This window comes from Ochotona princeps, chromosome 5, assembly GCF_030435755.1.
Source record: "Ochotona princeps isolate mOchPri1 chromosome 5, mOchPri1.hap1, whole genome shotgun sequence".
Classification (NCBI taxonomy): domain Eukaryota; kingdom Metazoa; phylum Chordata; class Mammalia; order Lagomorpha; family Ochotonidae; genus Ochotona; species Ochotona princeps.
In genome coordinates this window covers 95,520,912-95,537,665 of record NC_080836.1, presented here as the reverse complement: position 1 = coordinate 95,537,665, position 16,754 = coordinate 95,520,912, and positions in this window count along the sequence as shown.

The window sequence follows — 16,754 nt, the reverse complement described above, 5'->3', positions numbered from 1 at the left end:
TCTAAATTCAACAAAGTAGCGATCGATATTCTTTATAGGCAAGGTCATTAAAAGTCACATGAGCAGGCTTGGAATGGATGAGAAAACAAAGGCAAAAAACATGGTTAGGTGCTTTAATTGCTTTACTGAGGACCAGCAAACAGACGGGAGCAGAGTAGGATTGCCTTATGCCCATTATCAGACCTCTGTGCCAGCATGGCGTCTGGCATCAGGTTAACCAATAAATACTTGTCTGAGTGAATTATGTGAACAACGGAGTCCATGAATTGCTGAATGACTATGGCAATTCAACTCTGCCAAGGTTTTGTTTTCATTTACAGAGAAGATCTATCAGCATAAATGAAGTTGTAAAAGACCATTTCCAAAGCAGTCCTTGCAGCATCACCTTCCATGGTTGTCGCAAGTAGAAGTCATCACTGGCAACACTGACAATACAAATAAACCGAAGCAATTGTGCCAGCACTGAGTGCCTCCTTTTTTATATTTAGCAGGAGGCACCGGCACGGCTGGCCAGCCTGCTTTCTGAGCTGGAGCCAAAAAGCCATCATAGCTCCATGCATTGAGACGTTGTGTACTTTCCCATTGTAAGAGCTTGAGCTACTGTGTCATATTTCCAGCCTGTCTCTCCTGGAAGCCTCAACCAAAGTGAGTCATTTGTAAAGAAACCTTAAATTACATTTTTTGCCATAGGCAGCACCCCCACCTTAACCCCAGTCGAAGACAATAATATAATCTTTACTACATTACTAAACTGAAAACAAAGTTCCACGAAGATACCAGAGACTACTTATGTTTTTTAGTTTACTCTTGAAATGATTGCTTTATTTCAATGATTTCAAATTTTGAAGATAATCTCGGGACTTTAAAATATTAAAAATTAGGTAAAGACTACTATTTCCTTGTAAACAGTTCTTCTTCCTATAAAAGGCAAGGAGGATAAACAGACAGCTAAAACGTTTTCAGGATCATTACAGTTCAGGCTGTAATACAGGAGAATCCAGAAAGAAAAAAAAAAACAGAAATCTATCGTAGTATGCCATCTTTATTTGACTCAAAAATAGCATGATTTTAAAATATAGAAGCATATGAAATCAGTTTGATCCTCTTAACATTTTATGTGTTTTATGGTTGAAGTTGTAAGTTCCTTAATTTGAGAATTTGTTGCTTGGTCTACAATGGAGTCTTGTCTGAATCAACTGATTTTAACTGGAAAACATCACAGCCAGGAACATGCTTCATAAAGCTAACCCACCACAGGTGCACAGCCACACATTCACTGAGGACTGTCAGGGGTTTCCTCTCGAGATCTCAGGAATATCTTGGAGCTACAGCTCATTGCTACTACCCAGTACAACAAAAGATCAAAATGCAAAACTTATAGTATAGTTCCTATCAACTATGTAACATTTTACTGCATTGTAAAGTTTAAAAATGAGAAGTAGTCCAATGTAAGTTGAGGACAGACTACAGCTTCAAGTTCCTGGAAAAGGCCATGACTCACCTCCTAGGTAGGACAGAGCTAGACATTACAAAATGTCATCACACACTCAGAACGGTGCAACACTTACAACATATGAGTCATTTATATGGATTCTTCACATAATGTTTTCCAATCATAGTTGAGCGTCGGCAACCGAAACTATAGATTGGAGGCAATTATCCATCTAGAATGAATTTGACACTATGAAACCCTTCTTGTTCTTTGTACTATATTGAACATGAGAAAAGAGACTGGTTATATGAATACATTCCCACAAAGACTCCTAAGCTAAACCATAAGTTGTGGAGTATTTCATCTATTTGGTCTCCACTAACTCTAAGCATTACTGATATTCAAAGCAAAATAATCAGAAAAAAAATGTCCTCCACAAGAAAGAATACTTGGCAACTGTTCAACTGTTCTTCCAGTTGGTCTATTCTTCGGGCTCATTGTTCATTCCTCTAAAGTCTTCTTCTAAGACTGAGAGGTGACAAATGGCTACTTCCATTCTATAGAAGTTCCTTTCTTATTTTAAGTGCCAAGGCAACTATATCTCTTATAGAGAAACAAAAAGGTCAATACTGCTAGTAAATAAAACAAAAAGTAACTCCTCCTAGTGGTCACATATCTAAACTTTGCCTTTGCCAGAACATGGCTAGTGTATGAGTACTGAAATATCTTGCTAAACTATGTGTCCAGCGTTTGGGTTTTTTAGGAATGTGCCAATAAAAGCAATAAAAATAGTGGCATTTAGTGTACATCTTCTATGCACCAAATAATCTGAGCATGTCACGTGTATTAAAACATTAACAAGAACCTCCATATTATGTCCAATGACTTCCAACCTTGCTAGCAAAGAAGAATTACCTGAGCAGTTTTAAACGAGAGCAACAACTTAGTAACTGTGCCACACTGCTTACATCAGCTAAACTGGAATCTCTGGAAGTAGACCCAGATATCAACACCTGTTAATCTTCCCCTCAGTGATTCCAATATGAAGTCAAAGTAGTTAAACATTTTATCTATCCTTTTTTTAAGATTTATTTATCTTATTTCAAAGGCAGATTTTACAGACAGAGAAGGAGAGACAGAAAGAGATCTTCCCTTTGCTGGTTCATGTCCTAAATGGCCACAGCTGCCAGAACTAAGCTGATTCAAAGCCAGGAGCAACAAATTGCTTCTGGGTCTCCCATGTGCGTACAGGGCCCCCACATACTTGGACCATCCTCCACTGTTTTTCTAGCTCATAAACAGAGAGATGAATCAGAAGTGGGGCAGCTGGGACCAAAACAAATAAACAAACAAAAAAAGTGCTTATATAGGCTACAGACACCAAAGCACAGATAAGCCCGGTATGCCACTGCTTTAGCCTCTCACCTGTTGTTAAAATTGCACAAATACATGATAATACTCTGTAACAGGATAATACTCTGCCTGCATAGGCATATGTTCTGACTATATGACTCCACTTCCAATCCAGCTCTCTATTAATGCAAAGTTTACCCAAATCCTTGGGCCTCTGCACCCACAGAGGAGATCCAAAAGAAGCTCCTGGTTGCTGGCTTCAGATTCAGGCTAGTTCAAGTCATTGCAACAATTTGGGGAGTGAACCAGAAGAGGGAAGATTTCACTCCCTTGGTCTTTCCGTCTCTCTATATAACTCTGCCTTTCAGGTTAAAAAATAAATAAATTTTTTTAATAGCACAAATGTAGTCATGTAGCTTTGGTTAACTACTTAAGATGCGGTCTGTTAGCAGAAAATCTAACAGTTCCTTCTGAAGACATGCTACTCATCAAATTATAAAAATAATTGAGGACTCATTTGGTCCAAGTTTTGGAGTGAATGGGAGCCAACCTCGCTTCCGGAGGTCAGAGAGACCACCAGCAACTCTGTTACTTGCAGTTCTCCTTGCCAGAGCATAACATTATTGAGCAAAGTCCCACAACATTCTCTGGAGTTACTTTCGCTTGCATGCTCTTCCTTTTTACTGCTGAATTCTTTTACTAGGCCTAAATGTTATTTGTTAGAGTCTACAGGATCTTTTAGATACATGACCATGTCATCTACAAAGAGAGATTAAGTATTGAAAAAAATCAAGAAAAAATAAATTTATTGTACACTATTGATACCATGTAAAGAATAAGTCATTATGAAAAACATGAATTTTCCTCAAAAATTTAAAATCAGAGTGCCATGCCATCCTAAAAAAAATCCCCTTCTGATTATGTATCTACAGGAAGTGAGATGAGTAGGTTAGAGATATCTGTATACCTGAATCTATTGCAGTACGGTTTCCAATTCCCAAGATAAGGGAAAAAGACCTATCTCTGAGCTAATTGATGAACAGAGAAAATGTGGGATACAAATCACAAACGGAATATTATTCAGCCTTTTTAAAGGAAGAAAATTTGTCTTTTTAAACAACAACAATAAATCTGAAGGACAATACATTAAGTAAAATAAGCCAGGCACAGAAAGACAACTGATCTTACTTCTGAGAAGTACAGGAAAGTTAAACACTAGGGTAGTCATGGTGGCATTGCAAGTTAACCCTCAGCATCCCACATGGGCACAAGTTTAAGTTCCAGCTGTTCCACTTTGGATCCAGCTCTCTGCTAATGGCCTGGGAAAGCAGTGCAGAATGTCCTAAGCCTTGGGCCCCTGGACCTATATGAGACACCCAGAAGAAGCTCCTTGCTCACAGTTTTGGACTGGCCCAGCTCATATCATTGCAGTCATTTGGAGAGCAAATCAACGGATATTCTCTCCCTCTCTCTTTTCTCTCTCTCTCTCTCTCCCTCTCTCTCTCTCTCTCTCTCTCTTCTTTTCCCTCTTCTCCATCTCCCTCTCTACTTATGTGACTGATTTTCAAGTAAAAGAAATAAATATTTTAAAAAAGTTAAATTCACACAACCAGGAAATAAAAGTGATTATAAAGATTCCATGGAGGAAAAAGAGGAAGGAACGAGGGGGGGGGGGAAGGAGATGAAAGATTATTGGAGGTGAGACTCGCAAGATGGCCGACATGGGAGGGTGGCTGTGAGGGAGCTCACAGACAGAGAGGGCTAGAATGCGACAAAAGCGTAAGTGGAGCAGCATAGAGCTGCAGGGAGAGGAACGTGAAGTTCCCTGGACAGTGTGGAGCCAAAAAAATCCACACAACTCAGAAGAGCAACCAGGGAAAAAAGGAACGGAACAAAACAGAAGGCAGGGAAGACAGCTTTCTGCTCCTGAACTGCTGAGTCACCTTTGAGTGCAGCCACTGGGAGCCGCAGTCAACCCACAGTTGTCAGAACCCGAAGTCATCAGGACCCACACCCGCCGCAGTCGCCAGGACCCGCCGGGACCCACACCCACCCTAGTCGCCAGGACCCACTGGACCCGCACCCGCCACAATCGCCAGGAGACGCACCCGCGGCGAGGGTCCTCACCAGAGGCAGAGGCATACTGCAAGAACCTGAGGTTTGAGTGAGCTGGGTGGGGGCAGTGGTGGGTCAGAGGCTCCCGGAGTTAATCCTCCAGGGGCACGCACAGAGCCTGAACATCCTTGGTGCTCATCTCCCCACCCCTCCCCCCAGAGATGCCAGCGTCTGGGGACACAGGGCAAGTGCCTTGAAACTGCCAAAACTGTGTATTGGAGGTGACACACAGCGGTCCTGTGAGCTGAGGAGAAAGGCAAAAGGCACACTGAATACTCCCCCGTGCCTTGCAGACTGGCACACAGCTAGATGGTGCTGACCCACAGGAACCCGAGCAAGCCTCTGGGCTGTGCGGACCTGGGCGTGCCTCTGGGCTGGGCGGTCCCGTGCAAGCACTGGGGTGGGCGGTCCCCTGCCAGCGCTGGGGTGGGCAGTCTCGCACTGCTGGGGTGGGCGGACCTGCACAGGGGGCGCTTCCAGAGAGCACCTGGAACACCCCACGCCCTATTTCCCAAGCTTGGGAGACGCACCAGGAGGGCACTGTGGACCTGCATGTAGGAGGCATTCCCAGAGAGCACCTGGAACCTCCATGCCCTGCAGTCCCTGGCACTGGGGACACAACGAGAAAGCACCTAGAATCCTCTGTGCCCTGTGATCCCACACACAGGGGGAGCACACAGAGAGTGCCTATATTCCCCCACACCCTGTGGTCACGTACGTGTAGGGGACGAGCTGAGAGTGTGCTTTGAATCCGCTGGGCCCTGGAAGTGGCGCCCTGAGGTCCAATGTACTGGAGATGCACCAAAAGTGCCTTGAAAATTCCTGCACCTGCTACTCCATGCCTGCAGGCTCTGATCTCTGCAAGATAGCGCTTGGAGACCCCTCAGCACGCTGGTGCCTAGGTCTCTCAAAAAAGAAACACTAACACAATGGGAAGAAATACCAGAAAAGATAATGATCCAGATGAGAGAGCCAACACCCCACCAATAAAGGATCAAAAGCCAATGTCTATTTCGGAGATGCGAGATGAAGACATAGAAGATCTACCAGACAAGGAATTCAAGAAAATAATGTTAAAATATGTCAGAGACAATGAGAAGAATTGGGAGGACTTCAAGGAATTCAAGAACCACATAGTCACAGAAATACAACAAATGAAAAGTAAAATCCTTGACTTAGAGCACAAAATTGAGAGCCTAACCAACAGAACAAATACAGCAGAAGAGAGGATCTCTGAAACGGAAGACACACAAAATGAACAGACCCAGTTCATTAAACAGCTGGAGACAAGTCTGAACAAAGCCAATAAGACCATACAAGAAATGAAAGACAACCTCAGAAAATCAAATATTAGGATTATTGGCCTTCCTGAAAGAGTGGAAAGAGAGTCAGGAATGCAAATGGTGCTCGACAAAATTATACAGGAAAACTTCCAAAACACTTGGAACATGAACCCTGCCCAAATCCAGGATGGTCAGAGTACTCCCAGCAGATATGACCCAAAGCGATCTTCACCCAGACATATGGTGCTCAAGTTCCACTCCAACGAAGACAAAGAAAGAATCCTGAGACAAGTACAAAGCAGAGAAAAGATCACATACCGAGGAAAACCAATCAGAATCACTGCTGACTTCTCTGAAGAGACCTTACAAGCAAGAAGAGAATGGACAAAAATCTTCCAAATCCTGAATCAGCACAACTGTCAACCAAGAATATTGTACCCAGCAAAGATCTCATTCGTATTTGAAAAAGAAATCAGATACTTTCATAGCAAAGAGAAATTAGAAGAATATGCCAGCACAAAACCAGCTCTACAAAATCTCCTTAGAAATGCACTAAATCCAGAAAAAGGAGGCGAATCATAAGCAAAGATGGCAAACAGGAAGGTCTCCCCACTAAAGTCCACACAAGGAGGGGCAAATACACAGATATCAACACCCACAAAAACAAGTATGGCAGGGCAAAATCACAACCTCTCAATTTTAACTCTTAACACAAATGGCCTGAACTCACCAATCAAAAGGCATAGATTAACAGAATGGATCACCAAACAGGACCCAACTATCTGTTGCCTACAAGAGACACATCTAACCAGAAAAGACTCTAAGAAACTGAAAGTGAAAGGTTGGAAAAAGATATTTCATGCCAATGGATGAGAAAAAAAGGCAGGGGTAGCTGTCCTAATTTCAGATGATGTGGACATCAATCTGACACACATCAAAAAAGACAGGGAAGGACATTATATATTGGTGAAGGGACTGATCCATCAGGAAGTAATTACCATCGTGAACATATATGCACCAAATTCCAACACGCCTAGCTACGTGAAGCAGTTACTTACGAACTTAAGGGGAAACACAGATAAGCACACAATAATAGTGGCTGATCTTAACACCCCACTAACAACAATAGACAGATCAACAAAACAAAAACTCAACAAAGAAACAACAGAGCTCATACAAACAATAGAACAACTGGACTTGGTAGACATTTATAGAACTTTTTATCCTAAGGCCACAGACTATACATTTTTTTCAGCAGTGCATGGTACCTTCTCCAGGATCGACCACATGATAGGACACAAAGCAAATCTAAATAACTTCAAAAAGATAGGAATCATACCATGTACCTTCTCAGACCACCACGGAATGAAACTGGAAATCAGCAATTCAAAATGCCCAAGGAAATACAGAAACTCTTGGAGGTTGAACAATATGCTATTAAACGAACAATGGATCAGAAAAGAAATTAAAGATGAGATCAAAAAATTTATGGAAACCAATGAAAACTCTGACACAACATTCCAAAATTTGTGGGACACTGCCAAAGCAGTGCTACGGGGTAAACTCATCACAATTGGAGCTCATGTCAAGGCCCAAGAGAGGCGCCAAACACAGGAACTAAACACACACCTCCAGGAATTGGAAAAACAGCAGAAGAGCCACACACACAATAGGAAACAAGAAATCATCAAAACAAGGGAGGAAATCAACCAGATAGCAATAAAAAAAGATACACAAAATCAATGAATCAAAAAGCTAGTTTTTTGAGAAGGTAAACACGATAGACACCCCAATGGCCTGACTGACAAAGAAAAAACAAGAGAAAGCAAGAATTAAACAGCATCAAAGATGAAAAAGGCAACATAACAACAGACACTGCAACCATTAAGGACATAATTAGAAATTACTACAAAGCACTGTACTCCAACAAATCAGAAGACCACCAAGAAATGGAAAAGTTCTTAGACTTCTACCACCTGCCAAAACTTAGCACAGAGGCAACAAACGACCTGAACAAACCCATCACTGAAGCAGAGATTGAATCAGTGATTAAACATCTCCCAACAAAGAAAGCCAAGGCCCAGACGGCTTCACTCCAGAATTCTACAAAACACTCCGAACAGAACTAACCCCAATCCTCTACAAACTCTTCAAAACAATAGAAAAGGAAGCAACCCTTCCAAACTCATTCTATGAAGCCAACATTACCTTAATTCCAAAACCAGAGAACTAACAGAGAAGGAAAACTACAGACCTATCTCTTTGATGAACATTGATGCTGAGATTCTCAACAAAATCCTAGCCAATAGAATTCAAAAACACATCAGACAGATCATTCATCCGGATCAAGTAGGATTCATCCCTGGAATGCAGGGATGGTTCAACATTCAGAAATCCATAAATGTGATACACCACATCCAAAAACTGAAAAACAAGAATCACACGATAGTATCAATAGACGCAGAAAAGCTTTCGACAAAATCCAACACCACTTCCTGCTAAAAACCCTAACCAAGGTAGGCATAGATGGAAAAATCCACTACATAATTAAAGCAATATATGAAAAACCCAACGCCAGCATCATACTGAATGGAGAAAAACTGGAACCCTTCCCACTGAGATCTGGAACAAGACAGGGATGTCCACTTTCTCCACTACTATTCAACATAGTCCTAGAGGTACTCGCTGAGGCCATAAGACAAGAAAAAGAAATCAGAGGAATCCAAATGGGAAACGAAGAAGTCAAGTTCTCACTATATGCAGATATGATTGTTTATGTAGAAGAGCCAAGAGACTCAATACAGAGACTGCTAGAACTTGTACGAGAGTTTGGTAGAGTGGCAGGATACAAAATTAATGAACAAAAATCAACAGCCATAGTGTATGCGAACAGCCCCAAGATGGAAAAAGATTTAACCAGCAAGATACCATTCAAAATAACAGAGAAAAGTATGAAATATCTGGGAATAAATCTAACCAAAAATGTAGGAGACCTATTTGAAGAAAACTACAAACTACTTAAAAAAGAAATTGAACAAGACCTCAAAAGATGGAGTAACATCCCATGCTCCTGGATAGGTAAAATCAATATCATTAAAATGTCTATACTGTCAAAAGCAATATATACATTCAACGCAATCCCAATCAAATTGCCCAAAACATTCTTCATGGAACTGGAAACAATGATCCAAAGGTTCATCTGGAAACACAAAAAACCACGGATAGCTAGAACTATCCTGAAGAACAGGAAGTTAGCAGGGGGAATCACAGTTCTGGACCTCTGGACATACTATAGGGCAGTGGTTATCAAAACTGCCTGTTACTGGCACAAAGATAGAGAAGAAGATCAATGGAGCAGAATAGAAACACCAGAAGGGAACCCAAACAGGTACAGCCAAATAATCTTTGACAAAAAGACAAACGACAATCCAGGCAAATGGGAAGGTCTGTTCAATAAAGGCTGTTGGGACAACTGGTTAATATCCTGCAGAAACAAAAAGATAGACCCACATCTCTCACCATACACTAAGATCAAATCTAAATGGATAACAGATCTAAACCTACATCCAGAAACCTTTAAATTTTTGGAAGAAAATATTGGAAATACTCTGCAAGATCTAGGGGTAGGTCCCGACTTCCTAAAAAGGACACCAAAGGCAATAGAAATCAAGACCAGAATAAACAATTGGGACCTCATCAAACTAAGAAGCTTCTGTACAGCTAGAGAAACAATCAACAAAGTAAAAAAGCAACCCACAGAATGGGAGATCTTCGCGCACTACATAGGTGATAGAGGGTTAATCTCCAGAATATACAAAGAACTACGAAACTACCAAAATGTCAAAACAAACAAGCCACTCAAGAAATGGGCACGGGAAATGGGCAGACACTTCACAAAGGAACAAACCCAAATGGCAAATAAACATATGAAAAAATGCTCAAGTTCCCTGGCAATAAGGGAAATCCAAATTAAAACATCAATGAGGTACCACCTAACGCCAGTAAGACTGGCCCACATGAATAAAAGCACCAACAACACTTGTTGGCGAGGTTGCGGGGAAAAGGGAACCCTACTCCACTGCTGGTGGGGCTGCAGGCTGGTACAGCCTCTATGGAAATCAGTATGGAGAATATTCAAACAACTCAAATTCAACATACCGTATGATCCAGCAATAGCACTCCTAGGAATATATCCAGAACACTTGTTTTATGAGAAACCAACATGCACTCCTATGTTCATAGCAGCACAATCAGTAATTGCAAAAACATGGAAGCAGCCAAAATGCCCATCAGCAGAGGTTTGGATAAGAAAGCTATGGTTCATCTACTCCATGGAATACTACTCAGCTATTAAAAAAAACAAAATGCAGTTCTTTGTGGCCAAATGGGCCAAACTGCAAACCATAATGCTAAGGGAAATGAGCCAATCCCAAAAGGTTAAATACCACATGTTTGCCTTAATTTAAGAGGATATGATGTTACGTATAACATGTTATGTTATGTATGTTACATGTTGTGTATAAACTAAAATTGAAATGTAAGTGAGGTGGTCACAGAAGGTGGGCTAGGAACTCGCATTTACTTTTAACATATTGGTTACTCATCACTATGTCAATTAATTCCATAATGATGTAAATTTTTGCTGATGGTATGTTGGAGCTTTCAATTGACTGGGATGATACTCTGCTGGCTCTGTCTTCAGACCAGAGAGGGTATACCTAAGAAGCCGTTGCACTTGACTGGACAATAAGATGCTGGACTCTATATTTGGTATATGCTTCCAATGGGGGAATCTCAATGGAACTTGAACTGTGGTTATGCAACAAGGTGGAGGAATCCACCATGGTCGGAGGGTTTGGGGAGGGGAGGGGAGAATCCAAGTACCTATGAAACTGTGTCACATAATACAATGTAATTAATGAATTAAAAATAATAAATAAATAAATAAATTTAAAAAGATTATTGGAGGATATTTTAAGGACTTAAATGGGAAACAAATAAAAACTAACAATTAAAAAAAAAAGACAAAGAGAGAAAAAGAATGATGAACCTCCACCTTGGTCCTCAGGCCTGTGGCTGGAAATCAGCCAGTGCCAAGCCCTTAGAAATTCTCCTAAGACACGAAGCCCAAACCACTTTAGATTCTGCTAACTCGCAGAATGGTCCAATGTACTTGCCAACCAGAATCCAATCTGCCATTTTCTTTCTTGACTGATTCAAATTTTTCCTCTTACGACACAAGATTCCATTTCCCTCCCTGCCATTCCTTTACAGACTGATTAATCCTGTGTCCCCAGTGAGAACCAGACTTTCACTTAGATAAACTGCTTTTGAGAATGAGACAATGTAGGAAGTCCAGCCAAGTGGCCAGAATGGGCGATTAGATTGGCTTCTATTTAATTCCACCTGATAATAGCTCTAGGAAGTTATACAAAACAAGTGATCAGGCTTTCTCCTCAGTATGTACAAGCCATACATATACAGCACTCAACATCGATCATTCTAAAGATATAGAACAAACTCTGCGACTGAAAGCAACAGTTTTATAAATTGGGCACTTATGTCCAAAGTTGGGTTCTATACCAACTCCCCCATAATTGGTAAAATTAAGACTATTACACAGCAACACATGCATAACAATTTAATAATATTTAGATAACTCTACTTCATTAACTTTGCAAGGGAACACTGGCAAGGAATGAAATTTGAGCAACATGTCAAGCTGACCTCAAAGAGTCATCTCAAAGACAGGCAGCAGCTCCTTAACCACGGTATGTCACAGGATCTCCGAGGGTTGGGCTGTGACTCTCAAGGTAGGTAATCTAGTAGTAAAAATGCTTCTTTTAAAACTGTGAATGAGCAAGACCCCAGGTTTTATTAAAATTGCATATTTATATGAAATAGAGCGTATGGAAGTTCCAGCAAGGCTTTGCTCTACCACTCTTGTATTCAAACTGAGCAGTAACCTGAATGATAGAATGACTAGTGCCCTGGTATGCTGTATCTGTAGCAATGTGCAAGGTTTTTTCCTCTCCTCTTCTTTTTTTTTTTTTTTTTTTTGGCAGAAGTAAAACGATGGAGAATTGTGAATAGGGAATCTTCTATAATAAGAACATTGCGAAGAAAATCCCCAAATTCTTAAGTCGAATAAATGTTGTGAAAGAGACTTATCGAGAAATTCAATTATTTCTCAGTATTCAAGTATTTCTCAGAAAAGATACATTTTCAGAGAATCAAAGGACCCTTATTTTCAATTCCCAAGATCCTGCCTGGAAGGAATCTATCTCAAGTAGGAAAAGGCCACCAGTTCATGCCATCTTTCACTTAGGTGGGACTCACTAGAATGAAAACAGTAAATCCAGCCTTTTAATAACACATTGTGTGAATGAGCCAAGCATGTCTGTATGGAAGTCTTGAGTGATTGTGCCGTCTGGGAAAGGGTTAATGAAATCAGGATCTCTTTTCAAGCTGTCCTTAAGTAACCCTGTGGGAATGTTGTGAACCTGATCCCAGGCACTGATTGAAGAAAGTCAAAGTGCAGTCAGCCTCCCAAGGATGGCTTTGGCAATTTGGCAGCAGCCGAGAGCTCTGACAGCAGGGCACATTTCAGCAAGGGCTGCCATAGTTTGCCTATAACAAGCAAGTCATCTGGGGAGAACGCACTGTGCAGGAAATCCAGTTGGCAATGTCTGTATGGACGTATTTGCAGGTGAGTTACTGCATGCAATTGCTCAATCACCTTGCCTATGCTTTTTGGCAAGTGAGGAATTCGTAGGGCTTGAATATGATACTGCCTTTGATATTCCATGTCGCACGTTTCAGCCGTATATGCATCATATCATGTAAATATTGATACATTTTCCATGTTCGTTGCTATAAGGCTATTCATTGCAAATTCTTTGGAGATGGCTGCAAACATTTCAGCTGATACCTCCTTGTGGCATCTCAGGTTTTATCCCTACCTTCAGAGTACACCTCTCATGGTAACGCATACTTCCCCATATCACACGTCATATCAGAGTGTACACAAATTCCCTGGTTGGATATTAGACTGCACATTTCCCTTCCAATGTGCCTACCTACCCAGAACACATTGCCTGGCATGAAGCAGTTTCTCTGCAACTGGCAGTTGATCTCCAGTAAAGTGAGACCCTTGGGAACGGGATTTCCCAGTGCTACAAATGGCTATTTCAATTCCTCTTCCTATGTGAAACAAAAGGGGGCTTTTCACAGCCATTAAATCTCTTATGAACCATTTCTCAAAATTAATATCTGTTTATATGTATTTTCAGATCTTGTAACCCCTGGTGTTTTCCGGTCTTCAGGCAGAGCCCTTAGCATGTTGTGACCCAGCCTTTCATTTCAAGTGTCTCGGTACTTGTTTTCTTTTTCATCTCCATGGTGTTTTTCCTTCTACAAATTATGTTTCTCTTTGAACATCTTTTCCTCTGTCAGTATGTGAGCCTGTGAAAGGGCAAGTTGCACAGGGTTTCTGTTTCTTACAGGAAGCCCTAAGACAGAAATAGAGGAACATGCTCCATGCTCTAAATCAAATTCATTTGTCTGCTGAAGACCTGCACAGAGTATCCCACTAAAATACAACACCTTGCTTTTTCATATGGATCTAAGTTAAATCCACAATTTTACTTATTTTACTTACTTACTGTCAAAATTTTACTTAAGTGTCAGGCATGCTTTTAAGAAAATTTGGGTTGACTATTTTCAGACAGTCATGTGTCAACACTTGGTGTCGGCATACAAAGGGGGAAATGCATCAAAACCACGAATCCAAGGAGTCTGATTGTTCATATAAATCCTAGAAAGGAAAAACTGCTTTTCTTCATCAGCATGCTCCCTAGCAATCATCAAAGCACTTTCCACTACAGTCTTAATACTTGTCAAATTAATGAATACTTGAGCGTTTGCATAGGTGAGGCTACCAGACAAAAATGTGCCCAAAAGGATAAAAATACTGTTTCTTCCTTCATATGACTCAATCTAATCTTAAAAAAAAAAGGTATCAATCCAAACTGAACATTTCAAAAAATTATTCTGTCAACCACCAAGATCATGCAGAACTTGTGCATAAAATAAAACGAAAGAGCTTGGTCCTTATTCTCCGGTCAGTCACGCTCTAGCTACGGAACGCAAACACATGAAAGTAACAAGAAAAAAGTAATACCCTCTGTCCTCTCATTTTGAACACTTAGCCAGGAAAACACTAGACTAGTGATGCACCTATATTACAGGATCCACAGTTTGCTTTACAGAATACAGAATACCAGTTTAGAAATGAGAAGTCAGAAAATTAGAAGTCAGGAAATCGGAACCTCTCATTGAAATGGCATAGCTTCATAATTCTAAGCCATCACTAGCAATGTCAGCACTTACTATTCTGTGGATTGAACCTTAACTTTCTGTTCTTCTACTGTCAAAGTCCCACAGCTCCAAAATAGCAAATATTTTTACTATTCCACCATGATATTTCTACCATGCCGAGCAGGTTGCAATTTTCACTTGCTCCTTACATCAACCCCATGAAATGGTCGCTATGATTTTGTTATCAACATTTGTATATTTTTAAAATTTGTCTAAAATCTCAAAACTCTAAGGATAGATTACAAAAAAAAAAAAATCTTCTGTCTGAGACAGTCCCAGAAATGTGGAATGTGGTCTCCAGAGCTCTTTGGATTCCTGAAACATTGCATGATTGTCCACATGAAATGGCTAGCTTGTCAAAGATTAAGTGGTTTTTGAGTTTTGTTTTTGATAGTGGTATACAGAGAAACAGAGAGAGAGAGAAAGAGAAACAAAGAAACAGGGAGAGAGAAAATGAGAGACAAATTCCCATCTGCTGGTTCATTCTCCAAAAGCCCACAACTACCAGGGATACGTCAGGTTGAATTCAGAAGCCATGAATTCAATCCAGGCCTCCCACATGGGTGGCAGGGATCCAACCATGTTAGCCAAACCAAGCTGCTCCAATATGGGGTGGGGATACCCCAACTGTTAGGCTGAACACCCGCAGGCTCTCTGATTTAGCTGCTTGGATTGAGCTTGCCAAACATTATGCAATCAGTGCAGGGCTGGTCTGGGATCTGACCGCAAGTGGCCAGATATGTGAACCTGGCTTCTGACCACTGTGCACAGTGATAACTTAGGTTTCCACTGCATTTTACAGTCATCACCACCAACAGCTGCTTCTGTTCCCTGAGAAACACTGAGCCTCATAACTCAGTGAGGTTTCCCTTTTATCTCCAGATACAGATGAAAAAATGAAGACGCAATAAGGCTAAATAATTTCTCGAAATCACACAGCATGTGACTGGTTGACTTCCAAACATGCCTGTTTTCACTACTGCGCAGTGCCTTTCAAATGACAAATATGTATCATCATTCTGCCACAAAATTTTGAAAAGGCCTATTCTTCTAGAAAATTCAGGCTTCAATGAACTGAAACAGAGATAACCACAGATGTAGCTTGCTGAGACGTTTTTTTGCACTTGATCTTAGCCAAAAGGCCGAGAAGCAATGAGACACTTTTGTTAATTAATGGGAGTCTGGGTTTGTTTTTTTTTTTTAATCCCTCTTTTGCAGTGACCTGCCTGGTGATCTTTAACATCTGAGGTTTTTCTGAACAGTGATGTCAGTGTGGAGAGTCATGCAATGTCTTGGGAGCCCAAAGAGCGCTGGAGACCTCATGTTACATTCCTGTGACAGTCTCACATGGAAGAATTTTTTTTGCTACCTCCCCTTACAGTTTTCAGATTTTAGACAAATTTTTCAGCATGTACCAAGATCCATGTGGTTATTTTTTGTGTGTAAATCACATCATGGAACCTGAAAACAGTACATTTATTCTTTGGAGTATCTCAAAACATAAATAAATGAATAAGGAAAGAGTCACTTGGTGTGCACTAACCAAGAGCGAGTGCTGAGTTCCAGGATGCTGGCAGAAGGCTGTGGCATGCTGTGAAGATTTTCCAATGAGCATTTCAGTCATGAAGCCTTAATTTTATGACCCATCTGCCCCAAACCCAAAATTTAAACCTGGGAAAGTTTTTTAGAATTGCATACGTTCAATACAATTTATAGTCTTAACATTCTCCTATTGGTTTTGCGGTTGTCATCATTGGACTGAATGAAAGCAACCTCCTACAGTGCTGGGAAAAGAAGGGAAGTACAGGACAAGTGCCCAATCTCAAGATACATGAAGTCACATTGAGTCCTTCCTCCTCGGTTTCCCTACCTGATAAGTCTTCCCTCCAGCCCAGACTTAAGGTCCCTAGAAGACTTTCAGCTCCCTCCTTGCCTAGTTGCCTAAATGTTGTAACTGGACAGTCTTTTCTTTTTAGAAACAAGTAACTCAAAATGACCTCAAAAGGATCTCAGCCCCCGTCACCTGCTTCGCAAAGATCCAAACACATGAATTTCTCTTGCTCATCAAGTTCCTCACAGGCTCCTGTTGTAGGAAAGTGCTTTTTCCTAAAACTTATTCAATCACCTACTGGCAAATAGCAAATAACTATTTGTATCCTAAAAACTATCACGGAGGCTGGCATGGCGGCATA